Source organism: Myotis yumanensis, unplaced genomic scaffold (genome assembly GCF_028538775.1).
Source record: "Myotis yumanensis isolate MYYU_CA2020_CCGP unplaced genomic scaffold, mMyoYum1.0.hap1 SCAF_1, whole genome shotgun sequence".
In the NCBI taxonomy this organism is placed as follows: Eukaryota; Metazoa; Chordata; class Mammalia; order Chiroptera; family Vespertilionidae; genus Myotis; species Myotis yumanensis.
Window position 1 is genome coordinate 216,770,088 of NW_027223752.1, and position 17,318 is coordinate 216,787,405.

General features: G+C 46.8%; 1 protein-coding gene across 1 annotated transcript in view; it reads right to left on the minus strand.

Moving 5' to 3' along the window:
• The window catches only part of KLF3 (KLF transcription factor 3), a 33,955-nt gene extending 26,820 nt beyond the window's left edge, over positions 1 to 7,135 (minus strand). The window contains exon 1 of the mRNA XM_070397975.1: positions 6,816 to 7,135. The gene's annotated coding sequence lies outside the window, so the exon portion shown is untranslated. The remainder of the gene's footprint in view (positions 1 to 6,815) is intronic.
• Between the last annotated feature and the right edge of the window lie 10,183 nt (positions 7,136 to 17,318).

Consider the following 17,318-nt stretch of genomic DNA (forward strand, 5'->3'; position numbering starts at 1 on the left):
AGCTGCGATTTCAGTCCCTCCCAACTGGTCCCTGATGCCTACCTTCTCTCGTAGAGTGCATGCTTGGACACAAGATCAAAAGACACATTCTGAAGGCCCTAAATTAGGCTATTATTCTTCCTAGCCAGTGCACCTGCAACTGGTCCATAAAACTGCTGAGGAAAATTGGCAGCTCTACTCAAGTAAATACGGAAATCCTCATAATCACTGTACAAAGGTGGAAGGGTCAGGTCCTCATCCCCATTTTAGAAATGAGGAAATGGAGGAACAGAGGTGAAATGGCTCGCCCAAATTTGCAGAGCTGCTTGGAGCCGCAGCCAAGAACAAAAGTGTGTCTGCCTGTAGACCAGGGCTCTTTCTGTTCTGCTTCAGTCTGCGCCGTGGGACCGACTTTTAAGTGAAATCATCTCACATTAGGGTCACTCCCTGGTAACGGAGGGTGTGGGACCTGTGGTGTGCAGTGCCACACCGGCCCATGCTCGCTCGGCAGGGCCAAGGGAGGTTCCAGCGGGCAATTAAGATTTCAAAACGCCTTTCTGGTTAGAGCACTCTGGATCGACTCCATCCTGTGGCACAACTAAGAAGAATGACTGCACATAATTTGAAATCAGCTCTAATGATTAGGTGTTCAATGAACACTTGGGAGATGAAGAAAGGAATGGACGTCAATCTACACTTCTCACATGCTAGGATAAAAGGAAGGGCAAGGGTCACAGAATGACCTTCTACCAGGTGTCACACAGTGAAACTAGTCTGAAAAATCATCTTCTAAAACCTAAAACACAAAGTAAAGGTGAAAACTTCTGGAGGCTCAGGAGAGAATAACTCCCTTGTTTGGAGACCTAAGTGGAACAGGAACTTGAACCGACTAATGAAAGTCCTTTTGGGGTGCAATGCTTTGGAAGGTACCAGGGTATAAAGTGCAGGAGCAGATAAAGGAGTGGATTTCAGTGATTAGACTCAAAGAACAGTAATTAGTATAAAGAGCTTATAGGCCAAAGGAGAAAAAACCCACACCTGATTCCCAGGTCGCTCTCCAGGGTAGATGTGCTCACCTCCATGTCCACTGGATCTCCTACATCTACATTTGGCTGCACTCCACTGATCTGGGTTGAGACTAGCCCCAGGCCATGCCTGGAGATCCTCAAGCCTGCCAGAGATTGGTAACCATCTAGAGCAGTGGTTCTCAACCTTCCTAATGCAGTTCCTCATGTTGTGGTGACCCCCAACCATAAAATTATTTTCGTAACTGTAATTTTGCTACTGTTATGAATCACAATGCAAATATCTGATATGCAGGATGTATTTAGGCGACCCCTGTGAAAGGGTCGTTCGACCCCCAAAGGGGTCGCGACACACAGGTTGAGAACCGCTGATCTAGAGCATGCCTCAAGCTACTCTGGGCTCTTCAGGGTCCCCCTGGAAGGGGGCAGAAAACACCCGCTTCATGGAAATCAGGGCAACAGCCAGATCCAGGGTTACAAGGAATCCATGGGCTGAAGAGCCACTTAACTTGCTAGATTCTGTCTCCAGCTCCCCTAATCATTAGATGGGGGGAATGATAATGTATTCGGCCTAGCAACACAATAGAGCAGAGTTTCAAAAAGATCCAGGAACATGTTTTGTTAGAGAAAGAACTTTACTATAAACACTCTGACAGGGGTACAAAATATACTGATAATTTTTAAAAACGGTCCATTGAATTACGGTGACTTTTCAGGAAAAGCACACAGCCAGTTAAGAGGATAAATAAATAAATTTGAGAGAAAACAGTCCTAGTTCTGGTTCAGAAACGGTGGCTCTAGCATTATGTCTCTTATTATTGCTAAATTTCAAGGAAAGAGGTGGGGTTTCAGGGTGGGGTGGGGAGCGGGGCTACCTCCTTTGGACAATGCTCTCCCCTATCGGGGTAGACTGCTGTCTGGTTTCCTGTCTCGAGCTCTGCTTCAGAGGACAAACAGGGCCTAAGAAAGGGACAGATGGGCTGGAAAATGAGAATGCTAAAAACCATCATAACCCTTCCTTTCCACCTCACTCCAAGATGATTTCTGACTAGAGTATTACATGTTAGCAAAGCAGGTAACAATTGTTTTATGATTCTAGGGATTTTTTTTTTTTTTAAGCTAGAACCAATGATAAATGAAGCACTTCAGAAAGAAACCCAATTTCCAGAATAATGTAATTCCTAGTATTAAGAAGATGAGGTTGTTTATATTTATTTATTCTTCTTCAAAATAGAGTAAGAATTACCACCTAAGAAAGCTGTTCATTTTACAGCAAAAATGGTGATTTGGAAATATTAAGAAGGGGGAGAGAGGATAAAATGGAATTGAATTAGGAATGATGATTTACATGGTCAAGAGATAAAATTATTATTCCTTTTTTTTAGTAATTATAGTAACTTTCAGACTGTTATCATTTCCCCTATTTAGCTTAGCATTTAGAAGCTTGCAGAATTTTTTTTTTTCCTGATAGGATATATTAGCTCCTTATAATCTCTATTAACCACCTCCCTCTTCCCACAAATGAGGAGAGAAGAATGATTTGGGGTAAGGCAAAAAAAAAAAAAAAAAAAAAAAAAAAAAAACCACCTCAATCTATCAAATCTATCTGGATTGTTAACAACTTTGGAACTAAAACAAAACAACAAAACTTGCTTCAATGTGGGTTACTTATGAATTATAGTTGAAAGGCCTCTTGTCCTACAAGTCAGCTAATAAATCAAGTTTGCTTCATCCAAAGAAAAAAAATCTTATTGAAACTTTCCAAAACTCCCATCTTTTTTCAAGGAAAGTCATCAGTAGTCTACAATGAGATCCTAGTAGTTTTCTTAATATCATATTGTATATTTATCCATAAGGCAAGAATGTGGCAGAACAAAACATTAAAAGCAAAGTACTATTATCATCAACTTTTGGAAGAATATGGCCTAACTTGCTGCCTTATTTAATTATTCCATTAAATAATATTGTAAGTAATTCCTTTAGATTTTAAAGAAAATCCAACAATAAGAACTTTAAAAAAGAAACTTGCCAAGTTTTCTTTTCCAACCATTTCTTTAAAACATTGTTTCTGACGAACCAAGAGAAAAATAATTTGTTCAAATAGGTTTTAAATAGTTAACCCACACTGGCAGAATATACAAAAAAGAAAATAAATGGGGTTATAAGAAAGTTGTTCTTGTAAGACAATAAAAATAAGAGTATTGTCTTGTTTTCAAAATATAAGGTTAAAATTTTCCCCAAACTATCATAAATGAATTTCCTATTTCTAGTTCTCCTTTTCTTTGACCTGGTTATTCTTAAAATTGTTTGGAAATCAGATGTAGAAGACAGTCAAATCTTTGTCCTTAAAAAAAATTCTCCTAGTACTCAAGTGTTTGTCTTTAAAAAGCCATGAACCTGGATTTTTTTCCCTCCAATATATCTTGTTTTGCTTTAAGATGTTTTCTAAAGATTTGTTCCTTAACAGAGGCAAGACTTTCAAGCCAGCCCAGGCTGCCAAGACTGCGTTAGTTCTCTATCCCATGGCGCTTCCGATGCCTTGAGCATCCCTTGTTACATGTGAACAAGGATGGGCCACATCTCTCAGATAAGGATAGGTCTTCTAAACTATGAGGTGGTAATCCTGACCCAGAATTGACAGCTTCAGGGCAAAAATGCCTATCTCAACACAAACACCCTATGCACCTCAAAACAAGGAAAAAAACCAACCAACAAAAAAGCAAAACAAAACCCTCCTTTAGACTTCTAGCCAATATGCACGCAAGTCTCAAGTCACAATAGGCAATGATACATTTAAAAAGGTAAAAGTCTTTATTCACCCACATAAACACACTGGAGGCAAAGGGTGTATGTAAAAAGGTTAACTGACTTCTCATTATGACATAACACGGGCATCTTAAGCAATAGCAAGTGTGTAGAGACATGATAACTCCCTGGGTGGGGATAGGGAGTTTAGGGGCAGGGACCAAGGCCTGGTCTGGGCTACTGATCTACCAGAAAACAGCCTGAAACAGGAAAGAGCACACATATGCCACTTGGAATGTATGACGCAAACCCCAGCCTTGAAACAAAGAACAGGAAACAGCTCTGCTGGCTGTGCTGGAGAGAAAGCACAGAGAAACATTTAGCCGGCCCTCCCTGACCCTATATTCATGAGCAGCTGGAGTTTTTAAAGACAACAACAGGGGGGTGGAGGTGTTTGTTCTATGGGTGTGAATAATAACACCAGCTTTATACAGGGGACCTGCCCTATTTACAAATAGGAGCTTCCACATACAGTAAACATAAGTGAACATGGGATTTTATCATATTCCAGCAGCAGAGACCTTCCTAATTAACACCAGTCTCCCTACCGATTCCTTTTGTCTCTACATCCCCCATCCCAATGGCTGGTCTCTAGCCTCGATCAAATTCTGGGTTAGGGTAATAATTATTATTCAGCCTCAGAGCATCAGTAGGGAAATGAAGATAAAACACTGCTGGTTAAGAATTCAGATGACAATTGGGTTATACCACACAGCTGAAAAAGTGTCCTTAGCCACATAACTAAATTCTAAGGCAAAGTGTGGACAGCTGGTCACCTCACATTTCCACTGTCCTTTTCAACTGCATAATCATAAAAATATTTGCACACAGCTGCACATCTGTACGCACGTCTACAGAAATTCACCTTTTGAGGATGTGATTCTGTTCCAGACACTTAATATAACCCAAAATTGTTATACAATGTGTAGAACAGAGTATCAATTAACAGAGTATCAATTTTTATAAGACAGGCTAAAATATTTCCTTTAGGTATTTTTAAGATAGTAAAATCCATTCATATTCCCTTTCCCATTATTTCTCTTTATTTTGTTAGCACTGTTTAACTCAGGTTTCCATTATCAGAGATTTAAGAATTTCTGTGTAGACATAATTCCAGGGTTAAAAAAGAAAGAAAAAGGCATCACTCTCCTAATAGCAACCAGAAGATTGGGTTTTAATTAGAAACTTTGCGGTGAAGAAAAAAAAAAAAGCAACAACCTTTCTCCGAAGCTATGTTGCTATGTTTTATATCTGACAAGGTTTTGCAGTCTAAGCAGCTACTTTTCTTTGTTATTGTCAAATTAGAATTTTTATACTTGCATTCTCCTGCATGCGAGCAATGCCCCTCACAGTGTCTCTTCATTGAACTTGCTAATAGTACATCACGTTTTTTCCTTCTAATGGTTCTGCAGCAAACCCCACTGACTGTAGAAATTGAGATGTTTCTCTAGGGAGTTTAAATTAATCAAACATCTCATTTCAGGTTTCTGTTAACAGCCTAAGGTCAACTAACATGTTCCATGTTTCAAGCCGGAAGAAACTTATTCCTCCACTCTTTCTTTAAAAAAAATACCCGCAAAATTTTGGATACTGTAATGCTATCAGATTGTTTTTTTTCCCTGAAAGGAAGTCTTCCCTCAGGTTAGGCAAATTATCATTCAGATGGATTTCTCTTAAAAATAAAATGCTCCTCAGATTCATTCATAAAGCACTCAAAAAAAAGGACATCACAAAACAGCTCTGTGGAAAAACCTTTAATGAACAACTGCCCTATGCCTCACTTGATTTTGCTAATAATCACAGGTACAAAACTTAAATAAATAATAATTACACTCTTCCCCCCGCCCCCCCCCCCCCTATATACCAGACTCTTGTGAGAATATAATCAATAGATCTCTCAAGTATCTTGGTGATCTTCGTGGAAAAATACATTGTGAGTTAGTAAAAAAATTCAGTGCAAAATATTTGTTTTAGTGAAATACAAAAAAGGTGTGCAATTTCCAATTTCCGTTTAACCTGCCTTATTCAAGACAAGTCCCATTCACATGCTTTTCTCCTATGTTGTTGGGAAATTTAAAGCCCAAAAGGTCCTCCGGTTATCTGCCAAAGAAGTGGCTATGGCAATTCCAGGTATGAATTATCCGCCGTCTCCAGGAAAGCCACTGGGGATCAATCCCTCGCTCCCGGCCCGGCTCTGGTCCCTAACTGCAGGCAGCTGCCGAGGGCGGCCGCCGCCTCCGGCCACGCTGCAATCTTTGCTCCAGGCACTGCGGCAGGTTCGCTCCGTGCCCCGAGGAGGACGCTCCTCGCCCGGCCAGCCCCCGGGGATCCAGACGCCCGGGCAGCTCCTGGGCTCCAGGACCAAGAAGGGGATGCTGCCTCCAGTCCCCATGGCCCCAAGTTTCTTCCCAGAGGGACCGGGAGGCTCTTCCAAGTTTGTTCCGGCGGGCGAGCCACCGCGCGCCCCGTCCGAGAAGGGGGGCGGCGGGGAGCGCGGGCGGAGGGCGGGGAGGAGGAGGGCGCGGGAGGGAGGTGGGGGACCCCGAGGGGGAGGAGCAGGAGCGCGGCCTCGGCGCTACCTTTCTCCAAACAACGTTGCCACACGCGGAGACCACTGAGATTTCGGGGGCTTTGGAGGGGCTCGCGAGCGAGCGAGCGGGCGGGCGGCGGCCGGGGGACCACACAGGTGAGCCCCCGCCCGCGCCCTCGCCGGGCGCCGCGGCGGGAGCTGCCGGCCTCGCTCCCCGCGCCCCCGTATCCTCATGGTGGCTCCCCCCCGATCCCACACTTTGTACCGCTCAACCCGGGACTTCCTCCCCCTCGTCTCCCTCTCCGCCCCCACCCCTGGCTGGCTGCGAGGAGCTGTTGCACTTTCCCGAGCCCATGGGCGCCTGCACCCCCAACCCACTCCCAGAGCACCCCATGAAAAATAGGAAACCGGACGAGCCCCCCAAGGGGGGCAGCCGGAGGCGGGCGAGAAGGGAAGGTGCGGGAGAGGGGACTTACTTTTCGAGGTGCAGGGCTGAGCGCTGCAGACCAGCAATCAAGGCCCGGCTCCGGGCTGCCTGCACCCCGCGAACGCAGCAATGTCAGCGCCCCGGTGCGGGCGCGGCGGCGGCGGGGTCGCAGGGGACGGGGACGGCGCGCGTGCGGCGGCGCTGCTCGGCTCGCGGGCGCTCGCTGCGCTCCGGCTCGGCCCGGTCCGCGCGGCTCGGCTCCCGGCTCCCCTCTGGCTCCTGGCACCGACTCCGGGCAGTCACATGACGCCGGCGCCGCTCGCTCTGCGAGCCTCCCGGGGCTGGCGGGGTAAGTAGAGGCTGGGACCTGGGGTGGGAGGGTCAGGGAGGGGAGAGGAGCCGCCGCGGCCGCCCGGGCTGGGCGGGTCCCCACCCACTTGGGTGGAGGCAGCCGCCGGAGGGGTCGACCGAGTCACTCGCGCAAACACGCACCCCGCCCTGCGCCCTTCCCCCGCCGCCCCCGCCTCCCGCGCCGCCTCCGCCCCGCCCCGCCCAGTCACCCGGGGACGGCCTGACAGACACTCATTATTCCCCGGAGCCGGGCGCCGCCCCGCCGGCCCAACCTGTCCCGCGAGGCGCGGCGCGGCCGTGGGGCTGGGCGGGCGCGGCGCGGCCCCCGCCCCGCAGCCCCCGCCCTCCGGCCCCCGCCCGGTCCGGCGCGCCCGGCCCCGCGCCCCCTCCCTGCGCCCTCCGCCCTCCGCCCTCCGCCCGGGAGCCCGCGCCCCGCCCGCCTGGACCCGCCGCGCCGCCGCCCGTGCCCGGGGGGAAGGAAGGGCGGCGGTGCCCGCTCCGGGCGTCACCGGGCTGCAGCCCGCTGCGCCGCTTCCAAAACACACAGCCGGGCTCGCGGGCGGGCGGGCGGGCGAGCTGAGGCGGGGGACTGGGCCGGCCGAGGCCATCCAGCAGCCGGCCCCGGCGGGAAGGGCGGCCCCGGGCGCGGCGGGAAGGGCTGGGCCCCCGCGGCCGGGCGGCCCCTCCTGGGCCGAGTGCTTCCAAGTCTCTTAAAGAAAAAGCAGAAAGGGCACCGGTGGAGACGGAGCGGGGGGACCGGGCCGAAGCGCAGAGGAGGAGGGGCGGGGAAAGGGAGGGCATGGGGTGCCTGCAGCCCTAACGTGGCCCCGAGCTTCCAAGGTCATTCCCCATCCTCCTAGCGCGCCCTTTCTTTGTGCCCGGGGCGCGGGGTCCCCCTCGTCGCCCACCCCACAGATGGGCGGCCCGGGTGGCGCACCCCGCCTCCCAGGACTTTTCTTTGAAGGCCCGTTGACCCCGAAGCAAACTTCCCACGGGCCGGGCCTGGCACTGGAGCGCACAGGAGAGCAGCAGCGGCGGCATTTGCTCGGCCCGTCCTGCCTGAAAACTTGGCAAACTTCGGTCCAGGCCCTCCCGCCCCCGCGGGAGAACTCGGGCCAGCGGAGGGCTCTGCCCCCACAACCTTTCATTGCAAGTTGCCGCCCTGGGTCCCAGCCCAAGTGTATGTACCCCGTGGCAGCCCCTGCGCCCGGCGGCGGAAGCGCGCGCTCTGTCCAAGCCAGGCCATTGGGAGGACTTTGGATAGCATGGTACCCGAGTTCAGTGCTTTTGGAGTTTTGTTGTGTGTGTGTTTTTAAAACAGTATTAGTGTAATAAAGAATTAAATAAAAAAGAACAAAGGACAAATTGGTTCAATTGTTTTAGTCCTGTGTAATGTTTAAAAAACGCCCTCCTTCAGTCTATGACTTGTTATTGCTTCAAGATGTTTTAAAGGCCCTTTAAGTTCACCAGTCTCACTTTGATGCCTCATCCAGGCATGGTACTACTTAAAACGTGGAGATAGAGATATTCTGAGCCTCGTCATTTAGCTACACAGTAATATAAAATTAGTACCGGTAACCTCAAGTAGTAAAATTACAAATTGTAAAGAAATGCACGTAAAAGCCCACATGGAGAACACCCAGAACTGACACTGATGCATGTGCCATCCTGCTGTCTCACAAGATTAATCTTTAAAATGTAAAGAGATGAGTTTAAAAAAAAAAAAATGAATAAAAGACAAATGCAAGAAAGAAAAGTTGAATTTGTGTCAATTATTAATTGCAATTTACTGATCACTGACATCATTCAATATCTGGATGCCTGAGATTTGTATTAGCTGAAAACTTTATTGGTGATGACTGATGGGATTGTTTTGCATTTCCGTGCCTGAGCTCATGGTCGGGGCTTAAAAAATACAGGCTTCACTCAAGGGACAGAGTGATGAAAGCCTAAAGCACAAAAACCATGTTTTTTAATTGTTCATGTGGGTGTGGACCCAAAGTAGAAGCGTGAAATAGGTCTATCTGAGAAAAGTGGGACTGGCTTTGACATGCAGGGTGGGGGAGGGCGGAGAAGAGTCATCCAAAGGGTTAATTAGCGAACACATGGTGTTCAGTGCCCTGTGGGAGGCAGCTCAAACACATCTTGTGCAAAAAAAAAAAAAAAAAAAGAATCCATCCAGGGAAGGACACTACCATCCCCCAGGTGCCCAAACCAGAACTGCCTGAAGTCCTCCTTGTCTCCTCCCCTCCGGAGCCAGTCACAGCCCGGTTATTCACAATCCTGGACCTCCCCAATCACTACCCACTCCTTGGCTACCATCCTGGGCCAGCCTATTGCCATAGTGTCGTGCAGGTCATTCTGTTTGTAGCATGGCTGAACTGTGAGAAAGGGAACAAAGGAATAAGAATGCCTTTTCTGAAATGCAACCTAAACATGTCAATCCCTTCAGTGACTTCCCTCCAGATAAAATCCAAGAGTTCACCACTGTGTAGGCCTGGCCTCCACCTGTCATTATAGCGTCCCCTCTCCGTGTTCTCCCCTCCCATTCTTCTTCAGCAACACTGCACGTTCCTTTCCTTTTACCAACTCATTCTCCCTTTGCACAGGCTCCTTTTTTCTCGTGGGCTAGCCTCCTCTCCTTCTCCCCCAACTCCTGACCTCTACTATCATTTCCCTTTAAATATTCACCCTTTAAGTACTATCTTCAATGACCTTTTCAACAAAATGTATCTTCTCTCACTACCATCCCTCACCCCACCTTTGGGAGAGTAGCGGCTCTCCTTGGGATTCTGACAGCTCCCGTGCTTCAACATCTTTTCTTTTTTTGCAATTGGCTATAACTCTATGGCACTGGAATAGAAACTCTATGAGGACATGGACCTTGTCTTTTTAGCAAAATTGTATTCCCGTGGCCCAGATGGTCAATGAACATTTGTAAAATAAATAAATGTGAGCTGTGAATTGAGAAGAAGTCATTCACAGCTCAAAAGAGGAGAGTAGGCCTCAGGGTGGCAAGTGGCCATGAACTGTGCCTTTAAATGGTGAAGAGGAGGGGAGAGGGAAACATGGTAAATGTTTTCAAGCAGTAGAATGCTATGGTGAAAGTGGTCCGTAGGTCTTCTTTCTATCCCTGACACTAGCACGGTACCTGGCACTTGTGCAGGTGTTCAGTAAATTCTGGATAAATGAAATATCTCAAGCTTGTTTTACTCCTTTCTTTGAGGACAGGAGGCCAGTCTGGTTTAGGTTTGGGAATATCCCTGCCTGGCCCCAGCATCATTGCTCCCAAACAATCTTTGCAATCCCAGTGTCTTTGCCCTGACTGGTTGGAGGGTAGATATGCGACCTACTTCTGGCCAGTGAGATATGAAGGGAAGTGTGCTGGGACTTATCTATATATATGAAAGCCTAATATGCTAAGTGTCCGACCGAGCGGTCGACGTGCACTGACCACCAGAGGGCAGATGCTCCAACTGGTAGGTTAGCTTGCTGCTGGCTTCTGGCCAATTGGGACTGGGCGAGATGGGGCTGGACATGCCCTGGAGCCCTCTGGCGGTCCCTCCCCGGCTACTGGCCCCGATTGGCCCCGATTGGGACTAGGCGAGATGGCCCTGATCAGCCCCTAGCGCCAGCCAGGCAGAGGGACCCCATCTATGCATGAATTTCATGCACTGGGCCTCTAGTGGGAAGTATTTTTCTTCCTGGTAAAAAGAAACTCTTACAAGGATAAACCCCCAGACCTGCTTTGGAAGTTATGTGATGCTTGAAGCTATGGCAGCCATCTTTTTTTTTAAATTGATTTTTTAGATAGAGAGGAAGGGAGAGGGAAAGAGAGAGAAATATCAACGTGAGAGGAAACATCCATCGGCTGCCTCCTGCATGCCTCCTGCATGAGACCAGGGATTGAGTCTCAAATCTGGGCATGTGCCCTGACCAGAATTGAACCAACAACCTTTCAGTGTATGGGACAATGCCCAGCCAACTGAGCCACACCGACCAGGGCTATAGTAGCCATCCAAGAGAGGAAAGCAAGGTTTCAGATTTCCATATGGATAGGTCTTTTTTCATCATTAGTTTTCCGTTCATCTATTATCTCTTTAGGGATGACTTCCTTGAGCATGGGATTTAAAATATCCCTCCCCATACAGTGCCCTCCCTCGGCAGCCCCCACATCTGCCTTGCTTCAACAGTATTTAGACAGAACAGACCCAGGGACATGCCTTCTTCCAGCCTCCCACCACCTTCCAACTTCTTTTCCAGTCACCACCTTCAGAACCATCTCAGCCATCCTCGGCCTCCAAGATCAGCCAACACTGATTTTTTAGTTTAACTCCTTATTGCTGAGCAACCGTGAGTTCCCAGATTCATCAGGATTATTCCACTGAGGTGGAGACTGCCATCAACTGCCTGCTCAACCTGCATCTGAGGGGTTCCTACACCCACCTCTCTCTGGGCTTCTATTCCCTCCACCACTGTGACCCAGGAGGGTGTGGGCCACTTCTTCCTAGGGTTGGTCGAGGAGAAGTGTGAGGGCATTGAGTCTCTCTCTGTCTTTTTTTAAATCCTTATCTTAGGACATGCTTATTGACTTTTAGAGAGAGGGGGAATGGAGAGAGAGAGAGAGAGAGAGAGAGAAGAGAGAAAAGACAGAAACATCAATCAGTTACCTCCCATATGCACCCCAACCTGGAATTGTACCTGAAACCCTTTGGTGTACAGGACCATGCTCCAATCAACAGCCACCCTGGCTAGGGCAAGCCTCTCTTAAAGATACAAGACCAACTTGGCTGCTGCACCCTCTTCCAGGACATGCAGAAGCCTTCCCAAGATGAGTGGTGTGAATAAAACTCAGGATGATGGTTTGCAAATATTTTCTCCCATTCTGTAGGTTGCCCTTTCATTTTGATGATTGTTTATTTTCCTGCTCAGAAGCTTTTTAATTTGGTGTAGTCCCACTTGTTGATTTTTGTTTTTGTTGCTTGGGCTTTTGGTGCCATATCCAAAAAATTGTTGCCAAGACCATTGTCAAGGAGCTTTTTCCCTATGTTTTCTTCCAGTAGTTTTACAGTTTCAGGTCTTATATTTAATTCTTTAATCCATTTCAAGTTAATTTTTGTGAGTGTTATAAAATAGGGGCCCAATTTCATTATTTTGCATATGAGTAGCCAGTTTTCCTAACACTGTTTTAAAAAATTTAATACACACACACACACACACACACACACACTAGTGGCCCAGTGCATGAAATTCGTTCACATTAAAAGGGAATTAATTAGAGGAAATATTTTAATATTGCTATTTGCCCTTTCTTTATAATAGAAGTGTCAGAGATGAAAGAATATTAGTAAAATGTACATGAAAATCTTCCTCCTGTCAGAGTCTGGGGCACACCGCAGGACCCAGAGTCAAGTCCCCGCCCACCCACATGCACCTCGAAATCGCATGAGACCCAGACCCAGCTGGCCTCACCCCCATTGGGTGATATACAGACCCAGCTGGCCCCACCCCTGTCAAGCCCTGCTGGGTGGGGGGTGGGGGTGCAGCTTCAGGGCCCCCATCAAGCCCTGCCAGGTGGGGGACACAGCCTCAGATCCCCCGGCACACCCTCAGGTCCCTGGCCTGGTGCCAGCGTGGAGTGCGCAGCCTAAGGTCCCCTGGCCTGGCGCTGGGGCAGGGGGTGCGGCCTGAGGTCCCCCGTCAAGCCCCCTGGGCGGGGAGTGTGGCCTCAGGTCCCCTGTCAAGCCCCGCTGGGCAGGGGGGCACAGCCTCAGGTCTCCCATCCTGGCCTGGCACCAAACAACCTCAGGTCCCTGCTGATCGCTCCTTACAGCTTGTTACAGGCACCCCATCTCCACTGTGGACGCAGCCATCTTGTGTTATGGGAACCCTGCCTCCGATGTGGGTGCAGCCATCTTGTGATGGCGTGATGGAGTGAGGGTCATTTTGCATATTACCTCTTTTTTTATATAGGATTTTATTGATTTCAGAGAAGAAGGGAGAGGGAGAGAGAGATAGAAACATCAATGATGAGAATCATTGATCGGCTGCCTCCTGCACACCCCACACTGGGGATCAAGCCTGCAATTTGGGCATGTACCCTTACTGGGAATCGAACCATGATCTCCTGGTTCATAGGTTGATGCTCAACCATTGTGCCACGCCAGCTGGGCTTTAATACTATTTTTATTAAATAAACTATCCTTTCCCCACCTGGTATTCTTGGCTTTTTTAAATCAAATATTAGTTGACCATGTATGTGTGGGTTTCTTTCTGAGCTTTCAATTCTGTTCCATTGTTTTATGTGTCTGTTTTACACCAATACCATACTGTTTTGCTACAGCTTTGTAATATAGTTTGAAATCAGGAACTTTGATGCCTCCAACTTAGTTCTTTTTCAGAATAGCAAAGCCATATGTTTTGTAATAAAAATAGAAATGCTAGACTAAGTGCCATCCAGCTTGAAAACATTACAAAGGGTTCAGAGATCCTCCTTAACATTTCTACATGTTTCCACAAATAATCCCTCATATATACATACATACATACATACATACATACATACAATTTAGGATTTCCAGGTAATATTAAGGTTGAGTTAGGTGACCAAGAGTTATAATAAAGGTCAAACTGGACACATGATCTCCCTCCCCTCCCTGCCCACCTTGAAGAGCTCTCAGCATTTCTAGTGCAGATGAGCAATTACAATTGTCCTGGATTATGTCTGATAGAACAATGCTATGGAAGGACAGGGGCACAAAAATAGTTGAAATGTTGGATCTTGGATTTAAGTTGCAGAGCTGAAGCAGGAGACTCAAGAGCTCTAGCCAGGAACTGTGAACTGGACATTTCAAATAGGTTGAAGAGCTGGCATGTTGGGAATAATGTCGTAAATCACCTTGAAGGTTAGGGGGTAAATAGAGAGTGGGGATATGTGAGTTTAACATTTAAAGTGATGTGGTCCTGGGAATAGCATGGCTCAGGGTGTGCCTGTGGGAGTGGGAAACTAGAGGGGGGTGGAGAAGATCCTCGAAGATGAGGAGATGAAGGAAAAGAATGACTAGAGTATTCAACATGGTTCCACACGGATCCTGAAATTACTCAGAACTGTGGCCAGACTTGGGATCAAGATTAGGCCCTCAGGCCACATCTTCATTTCATGAGAGAAAGTCTCCAAGAAACTGCTGAATGATAACAAGCAGGAGAGAATGGTTGGATATAGCCTCCTTTTTCTGTAGTTAAATCTGCTTTCCTTGAATCATAATTATTCAAGTTAAAAATAATCACTCATAATTGGTTGTTTATTGGTTATTTTACTATTGATTTCAGAGAGGAAGGGTGAGGGAGAGAGAGAAACATCAATGTAATTTTGTTTTATTACATTATAATTTTATTTATTACATCAGTACTTTTATTTATTACATCAGTACTTTTTATTGCAAATATACTATTTTTGCTTCATTGAGAGTTCAAATTAGCTTTTGCGGACTTGTCAGGAATCTTAAACATTATAATATTATTTCAAAGGGAAATGAATTATAATTTTTCAATCAATGACCTATACATATAACGATGTAGAATGCAATTCATTTCAAGTTGAGGACTACCTAGATTTCTCCTGTGCTGGGAGGCAGAGTAGAGAATGGGAAACGCACCAAGTAAGATAAACTACTTCCCATTTTTCAGTTTGTTTTGGAATGAAGCTGATTCTTCATGTTTCCAACCCGCTCCTCTCTGTTACAGAAACATTATTAGCACTTAAATCCTAGATTTAAGTTAGTTCAGCAGGTATTGACTAAACATGTCCCATGGGCCTAGGGTGGGTGTAGGAGTGCAAGGAATATATATTATAGGACCCTTGCATGAAAAGAATTTAAGATAAAATACACTATATTATAATTGCTTCATTAATTGTTATACAATGAAGAATATAATGAGTAAAATTTAGAAAATTGGAAGTCAAAGGGATTAAAAAGGTAAATTGATTCATTTGAAAACTATGGGTATTCCTGTGCAGTTTGGTCCTTGTCTTTAAGGAGCTACTGTCTTGCAAAAGAAATCACATTAGGTCAGGAAATACCCTAAAATCTTAAAAGAGGAGGTCAAATCAGTGCTAGAACTTCACTGTTAGAGGGAGAGGGGCTCTACACCACATCTTGGGGTCTGGAAAGGGCCTGGAGCATGAGCCTCGCAGGAGTGGTGTGAGGTGAGGTAGGGAAGGTTGCTGGTGAGTTGCAAATTTTTTCAGCAGATGTTGGGAAACCATGTTAGGTTTCTGCACAAGTAAGTTGCACAGGAGCAGATGGAATGACATGAAATACAACTCTAATATAAAGTTTCAGCAGTGCAAAACAGGAGGCGGTAACTATTGTGCATGTAAATACATATGTAGAAGTATATATACATACACCGTCTTTCGCTCTCGCTCTACACACACACACACACACACACACACACACACACACTTCACGTACTCCCTCTCAGTAACTGAGCCAGCAAAGAGATAGTGTGTGTGATTTATGAAGAGCTTCCCTCCGTGTCAAGGAGCAGTTGCATAGGCTTCCCTGGTACTTGCCTGGGAAGAGGACTTCAGCCTTTCATTCCTCAGGTTCGCTACCTGTCAAGCCAGTCCACACTCACAAATGCTTTAGAAATTTTGCTAATATGCCGTTGGGGTGGGGGTGGGGGCATATGGTTGGATCACATGGACAGTACAGAGTTCTTCATCACTCTTGTAGTAAATCAAAAAGATTTCCTAACAGCAGACACTGTTAAAATCACAGGAATGGTTGTATCCAAGTGAGAGGAGTGAGGGGGATATTTTTTCTTGGCCTTTCTTTGGCTTCTGTTTTTGTTCTCTTTTTTTTCTTGAAGGAGCATATATTATTTTTGTAATAAGAAGGAAGTGTGCTTTTAAAAACAGCTAAGAAAGAAAGGTACACACTGTGTATCATTAAATGTGGGACCTCAAGCACAGTTTTGCAAGGGGGCCTCTTTTGAAAGCAGCCTGGACTGAGAGGCCTAGTTCTCTGCTTGTGAGTTTTGAAGGGGGTGGGGGCATGAGGAGGGATTCTAGGAGGGGAGGGGGGTGGGAGAGGGTGAACATCCTCCTTTATTCACTCTGGCTTTTTAACTGCTGCTTGAGTGGCCGGACCTGTGAAGGTTCTTGGAACAGGAATTCTTCCTCAAAATAATACGTATTTGTTTTAAAAACCACTCCAAGGAGGAAAAGGTTAAAACACACACACACAACAGAAGAACCAGCAAACTGGACTGACAAGAGCCGAAGTTCCTATTTCTCAAGAGATAGAAACAGACTTCCTGGAGCACAAGGTCCACTCACCCTCTCCCCATGGTCTTTTGCCAGGATCTGTTGATAGGACGGGGACAGAAGCGTCAGCACTTGATGTGGACGTGAACATAATGGGAGGTTACCTTAGCCTCCTAAAGGCACCTGTAACACAGGGGGGACCCAACGTCTCAGCTGGTGGGGTTCCAGCTTCTCTCACGTTTCTTTCTAAGCTACCTTTGTTTGTCTGTTATTGTTCTTAAAGTTTTCTGGGTAACTATAAGCAACAGACCTTGTTAGTTCCTCTTGAGATTGCCCACTACTCCCCACCCTTATTTCTCACCTCCCAGCATCCTGTTTGTCTCCCTGACTCTGTCCCCCGCCCCATCCCCACCCCCACTCAGCTACTAGTTCTTTTAGCCATGTTTTTCTTCCCTCAGTTTGTTAATTTTAAATTTCTATTTTTTATAAGTGTTCTCACACCAAAGGAGGCATGACACACATTCAGTGTTTTTATGCATTGATTTGTGCTTTATTCTGTTGTAAAACCTCCAAATTATGTCTCCATGTATATTCCAATATTTGCCCCCCACCTCCCTTTCCTTCTTCTTTCTTTCTATTTATTGAAGAAGGGGAAGAAAGTGGAGAGGGAGAGGGATTGGGAGTGGGTGAGGGATATGGAGAGGGAGGGGAAAAGGGAAGAGGGGGGAAGGAGGAGGAGTGGGGAGGAAAAAGAGAGGGAGAGGGAGAGGGAGAGGAGGGAGAGGGAGAGGAGGGAGAGGGGGAGGGAGAGGGAGAAGGAGAGGGAGAGGGAGGGAGGGAGGGAGAGAGAGAGAGAGAGAGAGAGAGAGAGGGACTGACTTCTTGCTCCACTTAGATATGCATTCATTGATTGATTCTTGTTTGTACCCT